Below are 17,798 nucleotides of genomic sequence, written 5' to 3'. Positions count from 1 at the left end.
CACCTCAGTATGGCAGAGTTCATTGGCAAAAAAGAGAAAATTCAAATTTTTGAAACATAATTAATTATTTCAAGAAGGAAATGGCATGTATCTCTAGGTCCTTTTACTCCTACAGTTCCAGACAGTGCCTTCCAAAACATCATGATGTTTTCGTGGTAGATGTATATACATATACATCCAAAAATATACCACACATTTTCTTATTTTAATTACACAAAAAAATATGGGACCTGTGTATGCACTTTGCTGGGTTACATTCCCAGCAGGTTGAGTTCTATTAGCCTGAAAAAACTGCTCAGGTCTCTTAGTTGAAAAGAGAGAACATGTGCATTATAGTCCAATGCAAGGTGTGTTTTTGATTCAGCAGACCAAAGTATCAAGTAGTTCTGAAGTGAAAATGGTCAGAAAAGTTTTAAATATAGCATTACTCAATTTCCCTACTGTGAATTCTTGATTCTGCAAAATATTCTCACCCCAAGCAGCACAATCCCTCAAACCTAGATCTTAAAGTACTTTTATATTAAAGAAATTAATGCTTCATACATTGAAATGTTTTAAATATTCTATTTAAATATTCTAGATTTTGACTTCTTCAGTGGTTTTAGTGCAAACAGCTACATTTGCAGTTATTTTTAGTTTGAACTGACTTAATTTTGTGAGCAAAACCCACAATTCAAAATCAACATCCCCAGCTAACCTGAACAACAGAGATAGAGGCAGAGGAGATCAAAGGCACGGAGCCTTCTTGTAAGATTGAGCAGGCTATGAGTGATCAAAGGCAGGGAAGAGAGGACTCTGGATCTTAACTCCTACTTCCACTATACATGTATAATTTACAGGTTATTGACTTGTGGAGGGGGAACTATTTATACACTAAATATAGTTTACAGGCTGAAAAGTTATTTGAAACACAAAAATTAACTTTGGTTGTTGAAAATATATAGGCAGTGTCTTTTAAAATCCCGTTTTCCAATAGGGAATGCTGTTAATATAAGCAGGTTTTTTTTCAATAAACTGTCTCTTTCTGACAAAATCAAACATATAAAAAGACACGCAATGGCTGGTGGGTGTCATCACAAAGATATCGTGCTCTTTGGAAAGGATAATTCACAGGAATAAGGGAAAATTCATGTTCTGAGTAAAGATATACTAATTATACTAACTTTGGGGAAAATTTAGTGCAATATAACTCAAAATCATGGAATCACAGAATGGTTTGGGCTGGAAGGGACCTTGAAGATCATCTCATTCCAAATCCCTGTTATGGTCACCTTCCACTAGACCAGGTTGCTCCATCCAATCTGGCCTTAAACACTCCCAGGGATGGGGCAGCCACAGCTTCTCTGGGCAACCTGTGCCAGGGCCTCACCACCCTCAGAGAGAAGAATTTCTCCCTAATATCTGATCTAAACCTACTCTCTGTCAGTTTGAAGCCATTCCCCCTTAGCCTGTTGCTCCAGGCCTTTGTAAATAGTTTCTGACCATCTTTTTTGAATGTTTCCTTCAGGTGCTGAAAGGCCACAAATAAGTTACCCCAGAGCCCTCTTTCTTCCAGGCTGAGCAAGCTCATTTTTCTCAGCCTTTTCTCATAGGAGAGTCTTTTATCTTTTTATCAAATTACAGTTCCACACTATCCCTGTGAAGTTCACGTTGTGCAGTCATATCAGGGCATTTCTTTAGCTTTTGCCTTACACATTTTAGCAATATTCCTGTGTACAAGCAGACTTCCTTCCACAAGAGTTTTCACATCTTCCCATACAGGATCTTCAAATCAGCACTGGGATCAGCTATCATGCAATCAGTTGAGTATCTTAGCTACCAGATCCTTGGTTACTTGGTTTATCCATCTCTATCAGAATAAAGTTCTGTACTCGACAAAATATTTCTAATTATTTTTTCCTATAACCAAAGGAATTATTGCCCTCAGGTTTTAATTTGGCCAATCAGGTAAAAATATTTGCTCAGAAAATCCTGAATAACCACACAAACATCAAACATTATGTGTACATTAGTGAAAGAATTCAAATTCCGTAATGATACGTGAATTCATGTAACTTGTGATTCCACAGCTCATTGAATTTTATGAATTACATATTTCTTCTTTCCCAGATACATTCACACACTGTGAATTTCATGCTAATATCCAAATTTTCTATTTGGTGGAGAGACAGGAGCCTCATCACAGCCAAGATTACCACAGTGTAGCTGGAAACACATCTGACTTGAAGAGATTGCTCTAGTTCACACTCAACAGCAAAGCTGAGCTTGGGCAAAGGGTGACACAAAAATAAGCACAGAATGATTATTGAAGAACCTGAAACATGCTGAACCATTAGCAAAACCAGACAGCACAGTAGGTTAGTCATTGGTTTGAAATTTTCAGTACTGGATGAATGACCAGCACAAAGGAGATTTCAGAGGACCAACAAGCATCATGTACCTAAATGATGTTCTTTTCTTTCCTAATAATAAATAGAAGACCTTTATTTCTTGTTTCAAACTGTGACAAGAGTCCTCAGTTGCCTTTTAACTTCTGTCTGGAATTCTGAACCATTAGCTTACACAGACTGCATAAACTTGAGAACATTAAAGGCTTTTTATGTTAAACTTGCACAGTACCTAGGTCTTTGGGATCAAAGTCAAGAATTTGCATTTTTTTCATTACAACAAAAACATGTAAAGTAAAATTTGGACAAGAGGAATCTGGTATGAATAAAACACTTTTTGATCACTACCAAGTATATCCTGGCTTAAAAGCTGGGAGGCAGGGCTTGTTCCAGTGGCTCAGAGATAGGTATCTACAGAAAAATTTACAGTTTGGGTGGAGGGAACTGTCTGGTTTGTTTTCCAGAAAGGCTTGGTTGCTGAAGAGAATCAGTTTACAACAGTCACAGGACAATCATAAGGAGGTTTATTCAAAGGGTTGGCAGCTGCTGGGTACATAGAGGAATACTTCTGGACTTACTGACATGCCACCATCTTTTTTACACTTTTCTGATTGTAGCAGGAAATGAAAGTTTACTAATCATTAAATCTATAAATGCATTGCTTTCAATTTGTTAACAGTTGGTTCTTTCATTCACCACAACTCCAGCTGACTATGTTTGATCATGCTTCTGCTTCCTGAATAAGTATTTTTCTAAAACACTATGGTAACCAATGCTCACAGAGCATGAAACCAAGCAACCAGATTTGTGGAATGTGTTTCTGGATAGCTTTTATCTAGCAGAAAAGAAGCAGAATGCAACATGCAGGCAACAACCCCCTTCGTTAAAATGCTGCTAAGTTCTATAAGCAGAATCTAGTTCTGTCCTCAGAAAATTAATAATAGTCATGGGATGGTGAATTCATGGAATCATAGAAAGCTCATCTCATTCCAGCTCCCCTGCCATGGGCAGGGATGCCTTCCTCTAGACCAGATTGCTCAGAGCCCATGCAACTTGGCCTCAGACACTTCCAGGGATGGGGCATCCCCAGCTTCTCTGAACAGTGTGTTCCAGTGCCTTGCCACCCTCACAGTAAATAATTTTATTCCTAGTTTAAGAGAAATAAACTTTACCAAGGAATGCCAATATGCTATATTAATTTGAATGCTATGTACCTGTGCACAGAGCATGCAGAAATCTTTTCTTCACACAGTATGAATAATCTTTTATTTCCATGCTCTGGGAGAGGAGTTGGGCTGTATAATGTCTCTAGGCCTTAATCATGCAAACACTTACTCCTTTATTAATCTGTACAATTAGCCTTCTCACTGACATTTTAAGAACCATCCAATGTGACCAAGTCTGCAGAGCTTTGGGAGCCTTAAAATCAAAGCCACCTACAACAGATATTGGGTTCTATTATGTAAACAGAAATTAGTGAAGTAAATTTCCTTTAAAATACTTTATCAAGGTCTTTAGAGATGATCTAAACAGCAACCTATAGCATTAAGATGAACTAAAACATTTGTCAATATGTCACTGTATACCTCAGATCATTACATGATGCTGGTGTCTACTGACAACTTGCACAAGTTTCAAATAACTAGCCAAGTGGCTTCTCCTGTATATGTGGAGGATCTCCTAATAAATTGCCTCCTTATCTACATGGCAAAAATTTGTTTTTGACATGAGCAGTGTCAATTTGAATTTTCTCCTCCATTTCTATCTGTCTTCAAAAGTATCAGCAATCCTTCCTGTTCAGGACATGGCTGTATATCTGGATGCCTAATGAAGGGTCTGAAATACACCACCAATCTAAATAAATAAGCTTAAGGACTACTTTGCCCTCAAAGGATTTGGCAACATACTGCAAATACCTAATAATGAGAAAGAAAATGGATACAGTATTTGTATGCATTTTCAGTCACAATGTAAATCCTAATCTTGAAGTGTTTCCAAACCAAGCATATCACAAGAAATAGCATTTTAATGAAAAAAGGCTTCCTACCACAGTGCTGTTTTGTTGTAACCTCTTTTTCTGATTTTCATTCTGAAAACCTTTTTTTTTTTTCCCCCTGTGGGAGAAAAATTGCACTTTGCAACTTTGTATAGAACAAAGTATTTCCTTTCCTTATTTTGGCAACTCCTTCCTAAAAGTCAATACCTTTTGACTGAATGTGGTGTGACCAAGCCCCCATTTACTTTGAATATTGAGGTGTTGCTTGCCAGCAGTGACCTCTCTTGTACAGGTGTCTGGTCCATCCTGAGCTCCTCTGTAGATACTGCAGGGTGTGTGTGCACTCAGACAGGTGTGTAGCGAAAGAAACCCTGTGAAAATATTGCTTGGCAAGGAAATGCATGCATTCCTCTCTTGAGTATAACAAGAGAGGCATACAGAATATTCCTATGTGTATGACAGAATAAATACTTCACCTCTCTCACAACCCATCTCTCTCTCATGAAGCTCTCTTTGCAATTAGGGGAATTAGGTTCTGGAGCAGAGGACACAAGAGACTAGGATGGATTTGTGGGTGCTGCAAAAAATAAAAGCTCTTTACAGATAAGTAATACAATTATTTTCTGATTTTGGAATTGGACATTGCACCCCTGTAGTTCTGCAATAAACTGCAACTAAGAAAACTCACTTCTGGAGAGGAAGAATGATTGATAAGCTGATGCAGTTAAGAAAGCAGATTCTACTACTGATAGTATATTGTCCAATGTAAATCATAAAGTGTGCAAAAAAAATATTTATGCAGAAACCAGTCCTGCTTCAGGTAAGATCAAACTGTGTGTTCCTAGGGGTACTATACACATAAGATGCTTAAAAACTGTGATGATAACATCCCCAGGTGTGAATGCCTTTTCGAGCCGTAGTCTGAGTTAAACTACTCTTATCTGACCACTTAAATATCTCAGGTCACTCAAATCAGCAAATAATTCCAACTAGGAAAATATGTAGCTTTGCCTTTTCAGGATTTGTGAAAACATGATCCTCCATAAACTGATTTAGGTAAAAAACTCAGGACATTTTTTATATGATACCTGGGGCTAAATCCCAGCTGTGTATTATTCTCTGATTTAAACTTATAGCAGGGTGAAAACTGTATTTCAGGTCCTGTGCCCTTTCTAGTTAAAGAAAATTTGCAAAATGAAACATCCATTTGATATTTGACATAACCTTAAACTCTGTAATGGCCATGTGAAAGACAGTTGCAACATTTACAAAATAACCTGTGACACAAAATAAAAATTATGCAAGGACATCCTGTTCTCAACAGGCTTCAGGCTCATTTTGCAAGTAACAGATTTATAAGCTATTAGACATTAATTAAAATAAACGGATCAATTGATTTCAAAGTCTTATACAGATGAGTAATTATCCATTTAATTAGTTGGGCATTTCTTTAACACATACTGTGCATGGGTATTTTTAGTGTATAAATTTAGAAATTCTTCAGAAATTTTCTTCAATAACACAATTGCTATAACCCAAAATTTTCTTGCACCTTCCTGCAGAAACTGACACAGAAATGCATCAGAATTGCAGAGGGTTGTAAAATATCATAAAACTCAGTTTATATTTGATAGATAGAGTCCTTTCAAATGTTTCATATGTTTATAATCCATAGTTTTCTAGCTTGTGTTTATTTACAGAGGAATTTCAGCCCTATTGCTTATCTATTTTCAGCTTCTTTTTTGTCCTGGACACTAAATAATACAGTTTTATTTTGGGGGGAGTTTGTTTTTTTTTTCTTTTTTTTTTATTCTCTCTTATTATTTATTTTTCTTTTTTACCTTAATTAAATTTGCTTAATCTCTGTATAAATCTTTGTTTGAGTATATTCTGCTTGCAATTTGTCTGGGTACCTGTGCAGCATCACCCAGTGAGAACACAAGGTCCCAGGTTTCAGGGTACAACAATCCTTTCTGGGGAGAGGAGCATCTACCAAAGGAAACATGCTCCAAAACCCCATCTGCCCTGGGAACAATCTCTCTGAAGGGTAAAAGGATACTGTATTCTGGACATTTTGTTCCTTTCCAAATAAAATATTGAGTTGATTAAAATCCAAGAGTTGAAAATTCTGGCTTTTTCTGTAGGTTGTAATACCTTAAAATAATCTGTCAGGCATTTCTGAACTACTCTTGAAACAGATACCAACCCTCATGGATCAAACATTAACCTCTTGATAGCCTAAACTTCCAAAAGCCTTTGCTGTGTTAGCCAGCACATGTCAATGTGTTTTCTTTCACCCAATTAGACATCATTTTCATTCCTGCTCTTTCTTCCTCTCATTTAGTATTAACCCATGCAGAATATTTTAATATTTAAGCAAGTTTTCACATTTCTCCACTCTGTGTTCCCCCAAGCCTACAGGTCTCATCCCGCAATGGCAGAGTGCTGAGGTACAAACCCATAGTGTAATGTACCACCAGAAAATAATCAGATATTATGATGATAAGAGCAGTATAATAATCTGTGTGGACTAAAGTAAATCACTGTTCATTCTGATCTTCACTAGCTATTTGGTTTTTTTGTGCTTTGAAGAAACTTATTTCCTGGAAGTACATCTATGATCCAGTATATAAAAGACAGCATCATTAACAGAAATTATTTTCCTCTGTATAATCAAGACTATTGTATTGATAACAACTTCTAGGAATATTTAATTGCCATTCAAACACTCAACCACAAAAATACCTGCTATTTATTCTAACATGAGGTGTAATTTATCTGCTTGTTACTGTTAAAAAAGTTGTGTGCAGAGAAAAAGATATTGCTCCATAATCCATATGGTCTATATATCATAATTCCTCATTGTTAAAATGTTTTATTTGGATTAGAGAGGTCCATTTGTTCTTCTTATTTCTTTTTACCTTTTCTTGTTGGAATATAATCTAATCTAAGTAATTTCTTCCTCTTTTTTGCTCTCTCTCTTCAGAGTGACAAATGTACTTAATGAACTAGATGTCTATGATATTTTAACTTTGCCCAATGCCAGTCCCTAAAGATTCCTACTTTTTAACTGGAGTACAAAACAAGAAATCTCAGTATATGTATAACAATTTTTTTTGCATTTCTTTGAATTAAGATAATAGATGATAAAGTTTCAACTAAGTAATAATATTTTATCTATATCGTACATGTAGATGTCTATCAAATGTTGTACATAATTGCAATATTATTAAATTAATATTTTGTAGGTGTTTGCACAGAATAATTTTATGTGGTTTTATTTAGAATCTGTGTGCTTTTTCCAGTGTACCTTTTTTTTCCTAGAGGAATAAGCAGGTCATGATCAGTACATTTTTAACAAATTTTGATAGAGAAACATTAGTAGATGTAATGCTCCACATAATATATTTTGTTCAGTTCAGAGATAAAATTCATTCACTTTAAGTGTGTAAAAGGACATTTATTCTGCTTAAAGTGAAAACCCTAATATATCTAACCATAATGTTGCTGGTGATATTTTCATAGTATTGTCATTACACCTACATGCTTATAATCAAGTCTGCTGGCTAATTTAAGTCTCCAAGCAAGACTTCTTCACTGCCATTTTATTTCTTAATTCAAAGTAATGTGGTGTTTTTAAACTAAAATTACTTTCATATAATTTGTCCAAAAGAATACATGTGAATTGAAGCCTAGAACGCCCATGTGAACAGAATGTAAACAATATTCTGTAGTCACAATAAAAATAGATTAACAAATGGGGGGCAAGAAATCCCAGCACTTCAGGTACACTGCTATTAATGGACAGCATTGATCAGAAAAATAAAACACTGACTTTCAGATGCTACCAAAATTCTACAAATGCTGTGATTGTTTGCAAACTCTGGCAATTCATTGGCTTGCTTGGTGGTCGTGTGGAATTCTGGCCATCAAATTCAGGTGTTAAGAGCAGTTCACAAACTAAAATGAACAGGAACTATGTTTGTGTGAGACTGGCTGGGGTGGGGAGTAGGAAGGCAAGGCCTAAGTCTGAGCACCTAAAACTGCTACTTCTTTTCCAAAGTGAGTGACACCATCACATGCATAAATGTAAGTCTGAAGTGGGAGTACAAGGACTCAGAATAAGCCATTAAGACTGTTTATTTTTTTTCCCCCATATGCTTCTTAGGAGAAAAACAAAGTAGTGCTATATACTAGAAACAGAAAAATCAATTCAGAATCTGCTCCATAAGAAGAAAAAGTTATTAAAAATACATCTTTTTGGTACTGCTTGAAGTGTATATATCTGTTTTTAAAGTGCTGAGCACAATATAAATGCAGATTGTGCTAGATTCTACTAACCAAAAAGCCTAGTCACAGCGTTATGACAGCTTTATGACATTTAAACATCATAGCATGTGAAAACATGGAAGAGATGGCAGGTGGGAGGAAGTACTTGATATTCAAGAGAAAATATTAATGGATGTGTCTAAAATGTAACTACTTTTTAACATGTCATGCTTAGGAATATTTGCATAATATTATCCTTTAAATTGCAGTGTGTACATATTAATTTCACAGTGTCACTCCCAAGAAGTCTGGCATCTGTACATTCAATGGGCCCAGTCTAGCACACTTGCATCTCTTCATCACAGACATTTGGAGTCTCAATTTAACAAGTGACTCAAAAGGAAAACAACCCAAACAGGCATAAAGATTTTCTATGTTCTAGGAAACCATGTCTTTCAATGTGAAGCGTTGTCCCGAGCTACCTTCTGCCCTTTACTCAAATATATTGTTTCTTTAATTACACTTATTCCTCCAGATAATGCCTGTTATCTAAGTACTCAAAGCCCAAAATCTGTTTCAGCCTGCAGAAGAGGTGAGAAAGAAAGGAGAACAGAACAGTTTAGAAACAGGAAGCTTTAAAAATCCCAAAGAAAAACCTCAGTGATGAAGAACAATAAAGCAAAGAACAATGCTCCATACATGCCCTTAGTTCTTGGTGTTATATAGTTCCTAGCACGTTTTTACCTCTTCTATTCTGCACTCTCCCCTTTTCCCTAGGAAGTACATCGTTAGATGCATGTGAAATGTGGCTGTATTTTTTTTACCTCCAGTTTTAAAAATATTATGCTTTTTATTTGCAGAATGAGTCAGGCTGGAAGGGACCACAGTGGGTCAGCTGGGCCCAGCCCCCTGCTCAAGCAGGGTCATCCCAGAGCACATGGCACAGGGTTGTGTCCAGACAGTTAAATTCTCAATAGAAATAGACAAAAAACCCCAGAACTGTATGTGTCTTATCTCATTATCATTCTGAACAAAGTCTTCTGTATGGTGGCATTTTGGACTTTAGTTTGGTACCCATTTGCAGTGGGAAGCAGGAATTGTACCATAGATCCTGCAAGCCCAGGCTGAAAAATGAGATTTTTCTTGTACTATGTGCCACCATTAAAGGCAACAACCCTGCAATATTTAAGGTTTCTATTCTGTTACTCTTAAAAGCAAGAAGAGAACATTGCAGTCACTGAGACTCAAGGAGACTAAGACTCACATATGAGCATGAATTTGAACACCACGATTTTCTAGCAGGTCCCTGCCACCTTAGGTATTCAGAATGACACATGGGGAGCACATTTAGACCTGTAAATCTGCCACTCACTTGCTCTCATATGTTCCCCTTTGTAACATAAGGAACTTCCTCAGAACTTATTTCTTCACAGTGTAGTTTCTATTTAAGAACGAGATGTGACTGCTAAAAAAGCATTTTGTTTTGTTTTGAAACCATTGTAAGTTAATAGGATACAGAATCTTTAGGACATATTAACATCTTAAAATAAAACTGGCAGAAAAAACTCTATAATCTCACTTAATTTATTATAGTTGTTGGCCTTTCCAACAGGGCAATTGTAAAAAGGTTGGAAAATATTTTAACTCATTTTTATCAGGCCGTCCCTCCTGATCCTTTCTAGAATTTTATTGCTTATTATTTCCTTAATTTCATTCAGGTAGATCAGAAAACAAAGTTGTCAATACTGTATAGAAACTATCCCCAGAGAAGGTTAGAAAAATGATACTGTTGAGAAATCACAAGAAAATTGTAGAGCAGCTGTTCATCTTTGCTATATATTGAAAATCAACCAAAAAACCTTCAGACATAAAAGATGCAATAATAAAAATAGCATCCTGAAGATACCAGTTTAAACTACAAAATAATACTGCAAGTATATTTAGATGAAATTTCCCTTAAATGCTCCAGGAAAAGCTACTTAAAACCATGCCTTTGGACATATGACAGTTTTTAAGATGCTGTAAAAATGAAGCAAGTTAATATCTCATCCAGTTATTCATTTTGAGAAAATGCCAAAGCCACAATAGTTATATCTCCACTGTTCCAAGATGAGGCTTGTAGCTCTCAGCTCCTGTAGCTTCTGACATTCTACTGCCTGGAGATATTTGAGGAAAAAAAAAAATCACATACACTACCCTATTTTTACATGTCTGACTAATTTCTAAAAGTAGATTGGAAGCTCTACAGAATGAAATCAATGAGATGGCTCTGCTGAAATCTTAACACTTCAGGTAACCAACTGTTTATGTTTCATTTGCTGCTTCCTGATGAAAATAAGAAAATATAGAATGAAGAAAAAAGGCATAAAAGGAAATTGCCTTAAAGACTTGCTTTATAATTGTTTAAAAGGGGTGAAATATTTTTTTCAGATTTCTTTCTCCTTGTAGTAATGATTGTAACAATATTGCATAGAGGATGATTTAAAAAAAGAAAATACATATATTTGAGTCTTGGCTATTCCTTCTTTTATAAAAAAATATTTGAAGTCTGAAATTAAAATGAGCCTTTGAAAACAACCTAACTACTGAGGCCACAAAGTCAAAGAGAGCATGAAAGGAAGAGCTTTTTCATACTCACACCCAGCTGATTAAGCATTAATGAAATGATCAAACTTTGCAAGACTGATGGCAGGAGAAAAAGAGTTGCCAAGTTTGCTGAGAGCCTGACCCTGCAAGAGGCCTCCTGTGCTCATACAAAGATCTATGAAAACATGCCTTTTCTCAAAACAAGGGCTTGCTCTGTCTGGATGGAGCTCCAAGAGCAGAACCTGTATATGTGTACTTCGACAATGTTGCATGGAACTTTGCATAGGAAATATTAAAAGCATTTTATTTGGATAGTTTTGGTGATAATCTCCTGCCAAGAAAAGGGAGGTTATATGTGCCAACACCCTGAAGAAAGTCACTCAGGAGTAGAAAAAACTTGGAGAGATTTGCCATACAAATCATCCCCAGGATTTAGTATATCTGACCAGCAGATATTGCTACAAAAAAATGAAAATGCAAATTTAGGAGTAGTTAAATAAAAATACTGCAAACAAAAATATATATACAAAGTTAATACCAGTTCTGGGGTCTTCCATTGCTGATATAAACTGAAGAGAGATACCCTCTTAGCAAACCAAAATGCCACAACAGCAAAACCCTCAAAACACATTTTATAATTACTAGTACTGAAGTTCATATTCTTGCACATCCAAGCTGAAAAAGAAACAGCCATTTAACAAATTTAAGCCTCTCGCAAAAAATGCACATATTCATATATTCTTGTCACCAATTAAAACAAAGGGCCCAGAAGAGCAATTATTTACTGCTGGGCATTATGAAAACTTTCTCTACATTAAGTTATTTTCAGTAGTCAAAATATTTAGTCAAATGAATGAAATTGCATTTTTGCATTTTTTAAAAAATAAAAGTTCTGCCTTTTAATGGACTTTTTGCACTCAGAGATTTGTGAAATTATGAGTACAAATGTGTGCAAAGCCCTAGACTTGGTGAGGAAGCCACTATTTTTTTTTTGGTCATTAATTTTTCAGAGGCAAACTGAAATTATTTCATCTGTACTGATTCTGTGTGAAACTCATCCCTGTGCGCAGGAACAAACACACAGTTTTATGCCACACAAGACTCCAGAAAAACAACAATATAGAAACCATCACATGAGATGAAACCTGGGGCTCATAAGTCCAGACCTGGATTTCTGAGAGAGCCAGGACCAGGTGTTTACAAGGAGGTTTAAGTGAAGCAAAATAAATGGAGAACCACTGGTTTATTTAATTCCTGCTTGGTTTATAGTTTGGGAATAGATCTCCTTATGCATCTGAGACCTGAGTGGAGAGTAATTAGGTGAATCCTGTGGTTTTGTTCAAATGTAACACTGGCAACCAGATTCAGTTTGTGAAAACTGTGAATCCAATTTTCACTCACAATGGCTGTTCCTTAGAGTTTATTCCATATCTGCCAGTAATTTGATGAGCTACAATAGTCCTAACTTGCTAAAACCTCTGAGTATTTCAAAAAGGCATCATTGGAGTACAAAATCTTCTGAAAGAATTGCCATGCCATTTACCAGAGCTCTTATAGAATATACTTCTAAGATATTTTTTGCCTCAAAATAGTTATTTAGAGCTCTTGTTATTTCATACAGAACCCAAATTTACTCCTTGAAATGAAAACATAAGATGCCACCAGTTCTTGAAAATATTTAAAATTAAAAAAATTAAAAGTAAGCCTTTTCCTTGGATTTTCTATATTATAGATAATTTCTGGTTTCTATATTATAGATAATTTCTGGTTCTCAATTTGTGTACTGCATAGAAATTGTGTGATAACAATGCAACCATACTATTAGAAGACTTTCAAAGTCTCTGAGAATGCCAGTAGCCTGACAAACTTCAAAATGCAGCTATTTGACAGAATGTTAATTCTTGTAAGAATTGCTGCTGATCAAATATCTATGGAAAATTCTGCTTTTGGAAAGTATTGCAGCAGCACCCCAGTATCTCAGTCACCAGGCAGCCTTGCAGGCTCACAGTGTCCTACCCCTCAAATATAAACAGAGTCATGGGCTCATCAAAAACCTGAATAACCTTTAGAATACTTTGATTCACATTTTAAGTTGACAAAGAGAAATGAAAAGTGCCAAACCAGCTTGCATTTCTGTACCAGTGTTAAAGATCAGCACTGCCCTCCATGTTGAGCTGCTGGTCATAATCTGGATTTAGCCAAGCCTGTTACTTCATCACAGATGTGCTCATTACATATAAATATTACACAATAATGCAATTAATTCATTGAAATTTAGGGAGTACATGCAAAGATATATTGTGCTTATGGAGCAGAAGTATCTATTGCAGCTCATTTTTTGCACCTCATAAAGTCCTACAAGCATCACCATTAAGGGCCAAGGGCCACAAATGAAGTCAGTAGGGAGAGAAAAGAGTTCAGAGAATCATAGACTCAATCAGAGGATGGCCTCAAAATCATTGGAAGGGATCTCAGAGATCATCTTTGGTCAATTCTTGAGTTTGTCCAGTTTATATGAAATTTTGTGGGGGATCTAATCTCTGCCTTTGGACTTAACTTCCTGAAAAAAATATCTCCGCCAGACATATTTTATCCAGAAACATAGACCAGGCAATCTTTGAGAGTGGTGGCCAAAGAAAGAAAATATGGAAGGTGCAGGGATGAAGTTGGAGAAAGTAATTTGTTCACAGAAAATAAAGTTTTGATGATGAATTTTATTTCACTCTTTTAATTAAAGTAATTTAAAAAAATTGTCCTGTCAAAGACATATTTGGGGAGATCTTTCTAAATTACATTGATTTTTGTTTCAGAAAATGATTAATGATATTTAAAGAGAGGCTGCTAAAAATAAATTAAAATAGCTATTTGAGCCATAATGATTTGTTTTCTTGGATATCTCATATTGATAAATAAACCAATTATTATTTCAAATCAATCAAAGCATTACAATTTCATTGCAATTTATATCTGTAAGGCAAACACCATGACAAATTTTGCAGTAGACATTTTGATATAAGAAGAAAAAAAATCAAATATCAACAGCCATCTTTTTGCTAGAGCTGGTAAAATTAATGGATTCACTTATTGTTAATAATTATATCTATCAAGGTTTTGAAGAAAATATCATAATAAAATACCAGAATAATGAATCTTGGAGGAATGACTAATTTGGATATGCAAATGACCCAGAAAAAGAGATTCCAGATGTTGGGGGCAAAAATAAATAATTTTTTTTGTTTTAAGTTTTTTTTTTTTTTCTTTGATTAGTAGTCCAAACTTTTAATAATAAATTCTTTTGAAAAATTCTTAAGACTAAGCATTTGAAATTACTAGGTATTTTTCCACCAAGATTTTATCTTTCTTTGGAAGTGTGATTGCAGACTAATTTGCAAACAAAATCCAGGAATATCACACTAAGCGCCCAAAAGGCAGCATAGGCTGAAGCAGATATCAATTTTTTAAAGGACTTTAAAGGTACTGGGAGCAATTTGTGTAAAAAAAATTTCAGGAGAAGATCCAAAGGGATGAAATTTCTCCTTGGTGAACTGAGACTGAGAAAGCTTTTTAAGTGTTGGCAGCACCACAGAAAAATCCACTGTCAAGAAGTTAGAATAATGAGAGGATGATCAAAGAACAGTTTATCTAAATAAAAGGTGAGATTAACAGTACTGAGAAAAAGGTAGAGCAATGGACTATTTTAACATAAAATAAGAAAAATACTTGCAAAGGAATACCTTGATCTTATTTATTATTTTGGCTGGTTTTGGTTATTCTAGCTAGGGCTAAGATAAGCCTATAAAAAAGTACAAAAACTTTGAATCTAAGGCAAACCACATCAATATACTGTGAACATAATATTCCATTCAAAATAGCAACTTTAATTCATTTTGTCCACATCATTTTATAAAAAAAGATTAAAAATTATCAAATGTGTGTAGGCAACATTAAAGCTGCACTGCATGTAAATAATATTGCACAACTCTCTCATGATGATAAAAGAGATGGACAAAAAAGTTGTTTTCTGTAAATTACCTACAAAAACAGCCAGCCAAACTGAAATTCCACAGGTAAAACACTGAATTCATCCTATGAACCTAGGCACAGCAAGGGTGTAATTTGTTGCTTTACCTTATTTTTTTGATGCCAATGAAACCAGATAATTACCTCTAAATTCATTAATTTCTAAATTGTATTTTGTTAATTTCAGAATTGGTGTTTATAAATTTCCAAAGCCATCTCTGCTTCCCAACTAGAGCATTGCTTTGCCATTCCCATGGTGTTAAAATACCATCCCTGGAGTTCTCAGCAGATGGTTTCGTTTGTAATGCTGAAATTCTGGTAAGTAGAGGGAAATTGAGAGGGGAAAAAAGTTCCACTTGTAAGACTTTGATAAAAACAAAAAAAACCCCCATAAATATCAATGTAAAATGTGAGAAAACAAGGAGAAAAGGAAAGAAGGAAGAGAAAGAATGAAAGTTCAAAAGTCTGGAAAATGTGGTAAATTTCCTAATTGCAAATGATAGCACTCTTAAAATTGTAACTGTCTTGCTTTTGAATTTTTTAAATTAAAAATTAACAAAAGCTTTTTGAATATATTTATAACAGATTTTGCAAATTTTATCCAACAATTCAGAACACCAATCTTTCAGAATTAGTTGGCAAATGTCTGGAAAACATTTTATCTGAAAAAAAAAGTATAACTATGGATATTTGCTTACCTGGTCTGTGAAACAAAATTCACTGGCCGGAGCAGAACACATTGTAAAAGAAACCTGCAAAGCAGAAAAAAAGCTTCATTATAATTTATCTCTCTCATACTTTTGATGAAAAATTTTGTAATGAGTGATTATTCTTATATAGAAACTGCAAGCAGCAACATCATTCTAAATGAAAAGCCTTTTAAAATCTAGCAGGTCCCTGTTTGTTTAGAAGATTCCTGACTGCAGGATCACATTTATAAACAAGCTAAACCCAACAGACATACCAAACCATGCTATTCAAAGAAATGTTTGAGGTTATCTGTTACATAGGTAGTACCAATTTTTGTATATTTTTATTCAAATCCAAATGTATAACTATCACTATATGATAATGATATCATTATAAGACACTCAGATGTTCAGATGCTGAAAAGGCAAGTATTTCTCATTAAATGTTCTTCAAGGAAATGAAAAATACAGAGTTACTTTACTTTCTGTAATATTTTAAATAAATATAATGTCAAAAGAGCATTATTAAGACTCATATGTGATGAATATTAACATCAAAAAATGCAAAGTTTTTAGCCTTCCTGAGGAACTACTATTTTTTCAATGAGTACAGAAATGCTGCAGTCCTTAATTACTTAGTCACACAGAATTTCCATGGGAACTCCTCTTCAGCCTATGCACAAACAGACATTCAAGAGGTCCAAGCACTGATATTATGTGAAATTTCATTGATTGACCTGTGGTCTGGAGAGGCATTAAATAAGAAGTATTCAAATCCTCATAGGAAAAAAGAGTGATAATTTTGTTATGGTCCATATATTCTAATCATGAACGCTTTGACTGTGTTGCAAACTCTGCACAACTCAAGTTCAGCAAATAAATATAATTTATTTATTATAAATTTTGCAGAATTTATATATTCATGGCCCTGCTCAAAGATTTCAGTTGAAAACAAACACTGAGCACATTGTAAATAATTTTCTTGATAAGTAAATATCTAAGAAGTGTTTAGATTGGATATGATCTTCAGAAATTCTGTTAGGAAGAGCTTTATCTGCCAACCTCTATCACCAGCTCCAGCAGATGATCTTCCTCAAGGTCAGGGAAGAACTCACAGCACATTCCATCTTTTCCTCATACTGGTGTGACAGAAGGCTTTTTTGGGAGTGTTTCACCAGACATCTATTGACCCCAAAGAAACAAACACAGCTTCAATCTTGGACTGTGGAAGCTGAGTCTTATGATATGAAGTGTAAAAACAATGTCAGCAGAAGACTCTTGAAAAGGATTATGGTGACACAGAAAGACAGTTCTTTCACCTGTCTACCAGCCCTGTGAGACAGCAGTTTCTGCCACATGGAACATCATTCTATGCATTTGTGTTGGCCAACATTCCTTACATCTTTCACTAAAAGGGAAACCACTGACCATAATGCTGGGAATTTTGGAATGGACCAGCAAACAGCAACAAGAAAAGGTACAGACAACATACAAACCCTGTCAAATCAGCCCAGTATTCAGCAAAGCCTAGAGTACATCTCGCTTAAAATAAAGGTTTCTCTTGTTACATTAGAATCTTTCTGATACAGTCAGGCTAGTTAATCTAAATTCAGAAACTCTGATTTAGGTCAGACAACTTTGAACTGAAAGGATCATGTCCTCACCATTTCCTCAGCCATCTGCCTGTTTGTGCCTTTTGACAACACCTATCTCATTTTAGAAAGACCCATTGTGTGAGTCCTAACTACAGCCTTGTTACTGGGTATGCACCACTGGGCTGTGCATGTAACTGTAGATAAAACAGTTTCTCTGCTCAGATCTAATAGCAGGGAAACAGTTTGACAGCAAGAG

General features: G+C 35.2%; 1 long non-coding RNA gene across 1 annotated transcript in view; it reads right to left on the bottom strand.

Moving 5' to 3' along the window:
• Nucleotides 1-17,798, bottom strand: part of LOC132070226 (uncharacterized) — a 98,548-nt gene that overhangs the window by 47,130 nt on the left and 33,620 nt on the right. The window contains exon 3 of the long non-coding RNA XR_009417913.1: nucleotides 15,957-16,010. This is a non-coding gene — a long non-coding RNA (uncharacterized LOC132070226). The remainder of the gene's footprint in view (nucleotides 1-15,956; nucleotides 16,011-17,798) is intronic.

Source organism: Ammospiza nelsoni, chromosome 2 (genome assembly GCF_027579445.1).
Source record: "Ammospiza nelsoni isolate bAmmNel1 chromosome 2, bAmmNel1.pri, whole genome shotgun sequence".
Classification (NCBI taxonomy): domain Eukaryota; kingdom Metazoa; phylum Chordata; class Aves; order Passeriformes; family Passerellidae; genus Ammospiza; species Ammospiza nelsoni.
This window is presented reverse-complemented; position numbering and strand designations above follow the sequence as displayed.